Source organism: Cervus elaphus, chromosome 7 (assembly GCF_910594005.1).
Source record: "Cervus elaphus chromosome 7, mCerEla1.1, whole genome shotgun sequence".
NCBI classification, from domain to species: Eukaryota; Metazoa; Chordata; class Mammalia; order Artiodactyla; family Cervidae; genus Cervus; species Cervus elaphus.
Window position 1 is genome coordinate 8,905,245 of NC_057821.1, and position 4,165 is coordinate 8,909,409.

Below are 4,165 nucleotides of genomic sequence, written 5' to 3' on the forward strand. Positions count from 1 at the left end.
GATGATGGATTAAAAGTTTTTGAAGAAGTTGAGATACCTGCAGTTGGTTCCCCACAGAAGGTAACCAGGCAGCCCCCAGGCCAGAGCATCACTGGGAGAAGACTGAGGAAAGTTCTATTAGGGAAATTAAATAAATAGTCTTGCTTAGGCTCCAGAGACAAAGCAGAGCAGGCCTCTGACCTTGCTTCTAACCTGCCTGGACACTGCCCTAACTGTGAGTGACTGCCTGCTCTGAGGGCAAGACTTGCAGCACCTTAGATAAGATGGGGGAGGAATCTTGAGATTATCGAACGCCTGGAGGGGGCCTGGCCAACCAAGCCCCAGGCTTAGCAACATTCAAAGTTTTACATGGCAAAACCATCATCATTAACTTGAAACCAAGCTTGCAACTTGGTCACAGATTGATGATGATATCAGTTTGCATTCATCCTGGGATTATACGTGGGAACCCCGAACGGCAATCTTTGAAGGCTCACCCATGGAGCGGGACACGCTGCCTGGGACCCTTTCCCAATTGGGACTCCAGATGTACTGTGACATGGGACTTCCTAGAGCTGTTTAAATCTGGATGTTGGTCAAAGCTCAATTTGGTGATGTATTCTCTGCTCTTTCTAGTTCTCTTTTCTTTTAATGTTAGTATGTTGAAAGTAAGTTAGATAATTCTCTAGTAAGTATCTATATTATTTATTTGTATAAAACGAGTGGCTTATTTTGTTAAATCCTTTGAGCCTGAGACGAAAGTGAAAACTTTCTGCAAAACAGGGCCAAACCACACAAATCTGGCTTTGGGGACCTCAAACCCAACGGAGAGCAGAGATGAGGCTCCATACTGAATACAGAGAGTTTTATTGATGGAAGGCCTATATCCCAAGCAGTGAACCTGCAGCCTCCTTTCCCCAGCTGGGTCCCAGAAGACTGGCAATCCACTTTCAGTCCCCCAGGAGCCTGACGCTTGGAGGCAACTGACTCCCTCAAGAAAAAATACTCACAGATATAGACATTTGAGTGTGATTCAAAGCAAAATCTTTAAGAAGTCTTTACTGAATGTGTTACTATATTGTTTCTGTTTTACATTTTGGTTTTTTGGCCACAAGGCAGGTAGGATCTTAGCACCTTGGATCCCTCCTCCACCAGGCATCAAACCCACACCCCCTGCATCGGAAGGCAGTCTTAACTACTGGACAGCCAGGGAAGCCCCTGATTCAAAACTTTTAGTCTGGATTCGCTCTCAGTAACTCACAGTAAGGCTACTAGTTCCCACCTGGGTACCACAGTGGCCCACCGGCTTGCGGGTGGCTTGCTTTTAAGCAGGAGTTGTCAGCTCAAGACCACTAGACATTTAAGGGAGATTTTGGACAGGAACAAAAAATTTAAATAAATAGCAACAAGGAGGAGAGCCGGCGGAGCTGGTGGGAGCGCGCCTGTTGCAAGATGGCGGCGGCCATGCAGTCCCCGCCGGTCGCAGGGCCACCACCAGCAGCGCCTGCGCTGCCTCCGGTCAGATGGGTCTCGATCTCACCGAAGGCCCCTGGTCAAGCGGGCCCAGCAACGTCCCGGCCTTTCTGGTCAAGCCGTGGACCCTCCTGAGTGACCCCTGACGGACACGCGGAGCTGTGTCCACGTGCTCGACCAGGCCGGCAGGCTGCCTGAGTCCCCAAGCAAGGCGCGGGCAGCTTCATGCGGCGGCTCGACCCTGTGGCTTCCGGAAGGTGGTCCTCATCGAGACCGGCGGCTGGGTCGGGCCAGGGTCGATGACCCCGAGTGCCAGCACCGCGCGTCCGGCGCGGCCAGGAGTAGCTCTCGGAGAACAGTCGGGAGAAAGTGACCGTGCGTCCACCCTGAGGAGTGAGGACATAAAGCTTTGCCAGGACAGTGTCACCAGGCTGTTGACCGTCTCTCAGTGGGTGAACGGGAAGCAGGAGAGCATAGACCCCATCCTGCCGGCCGTGAAGCAGAGGACGAGGCCCTGTGGCGGGAGGTGGCCGGCCTGCATCAGAAGCACGCCAGCCCACAGAAAGCAGTCGATAGGCTCGTCCAGGTGCTCATCTGGCTGGCGCGGTCCAACCGGATCCTGCAGGTGATGAGAACGATCCCGGTGATGCTGAAGACGGCAGCTCAGCACATCCCAAGCCCCAGAATGGCCAGCAATACTCCCTGGAGCAGGTCCACTACAGCCCCTAGGAGGCTCCTGCCTGGCCTACAGAGGCCCCAGCCTCTCCTCTCCAGATGCTGTTGCCAGCTCTGGACCCATCATCTGTGACATCACTGAGCTGCCCCCAGCAGCCCCTTGGCAAAGAGAGACCCCTGTCCAGCAGGCCCTTGATTGGAATCAAGGAGGAGTCCCCCCACCCCCCAGCCCACCTCAGAGCCCCTGGGCCAAGGATTCTGGTCCCGGTCGCGGGCACCCATCCTCCGTGATGGAGACTCCCTTGTCCCCAGTTCAGTTCAGTTCAGTCACTCATTCATGTCTGACTGCAGCCCGCCAGGCCTCCCTGTCCATCACCAACTCCCAGAGCTTACTCAAATTCATGTCCATTGAGTCGGCGATGCCATCCAGCCATCTCATCCTCTGTCGTCCCCTTCTCCTCCCCTCTTCAATCATTCCTAGCATCAGGGTCTTTTCCAATGAGTCGGTTCTTTGCATCAGGTGGCCAAAGTATTGGAGTTTCAGCTTCAGCACCAGGTCTTCCAATGACTATTCAGGACTGATTTCCTTTACGATGGACTGGTTGGATCTCCTTGCAGTCCAAGGGACTCTTAAGAGTCTTCTCCAACATCACAGTTCAAAAGCATCAACTCTTTGGAGCTCTGCTTTCTTTATAGTCCAACTCTCACATCCATACATGACTACTGGAAAAGCCATAGCTTTGACTAGACGGACCTTTAAAGTAATGTCTCTGCTTTTTAATATGCTGTCTAGGGTGGTCATAGCTTTTCTTCCAAGGAGCAAGCGTCTTTTAATTTCATGGCTGAGTCACCAACTGCAGTGATTTTGGAGCCCAGCCACCCTCATTGACTCTATTCTGCAGCAGAACCTGAGCCTGCCACCCAGGCCACGTCGACCACACCCTTTACAGATGGGGGGTTGGGGGGAGTGCCCTCCCCACAGTCCCTGCCCCTCCCGGCCCCACCCCCGCCTCCCCATCAGGTGCCTCAGCCTAACCCACCTGGACAATTTGGCTCACACCCCGCAGAGGCCTGGGGTCACCCGTCTCTTCCCCAGCCCCTCCTGCTGTCTGCATTACTGAGTCGTCAGGGACCTAGCTCAAGGACCACTTGGATGTCACAGACTCCAACCTGGATGACCTGCAGACCAGGCAGACTAGCCACGGCTTCCATGTGGGCACCAGCGCCCTGCTGGATCTGTTCTGCCCCTCGATGACGTGCCCGACAGGAGCTTGCCTGACCCGGGCAGCAGTCTGCCCCGCAAGCCCCCTGGGCCTCTGGAGGCAGAGAACAGTAGCCCTGACTCCGGGAAGCAGCTCCTGCAGGCCCCAGGCTCTGTGGCGGCCAGCAACCTTCCGGTGCACTTCGAAATAAAGGAGGGCTCCAACTTCAGAAGACCACCCTGGGGGATCCCACCATCTCCCTGCTGACGGGGAGGAGGGCCGGCCTGTGCCCTTCCCCTCCCCTCCCGATGCAGGGCTGGTCTCAGGAGCCTGATAACTGGTCTGCTAAGGTGGGGCATGGCCCCCAGTTAGCACCAAGGGCCACCCCTGTGTGCCATCACTGGCTTGGCACTTCACAGCCACACTCGGACTGACCAGTACAGGTAGAATTGTATTTTGGACTTTTTACATGAGAGACACCCCCCCACACACACCTTTTGCTTTTCTCCTCCCGTTGAGATGTTGTTGTCCTTACTCAGTCATGTCCAGCGCTTTGTGACCCCATGGACTGTGGCCCACCAGGCTCCTCTGTTCATGGGATTTCCCAGGCAACAATACTGGGGTGGGTTGCCATTTCCTTCTCCAGGGGATCTTCCCAACCCAGGGATCAAACCTGGGTCTCCAGCCTTGTGGGCAGATTCTTTACCATCTGAGCCACCAGAGATATACAGACACATATGTGGATGGACACACGAGATAGGCAGAGATCTATGAATGCCCAGGATCCGTCTGTGGCTGGGAAAAAAACACCACAGAGGATAGAGAGGAGAGGGAAA

At 54.5% G+C, this 4,165-nt stretch overlaps 1 pseudogene; it reads left to right on the top strand.

Annotated features, from left to right (window-relative positions):
• Window positions 1–1,431: 1,431 nt before the first annotated feature.
• Window positions 1,432–3,596, top strand: LOC122697704 (annotated as a pseudogene).
• Window positions 3,597–4,165: the final 569 nt, after the last annotated feature.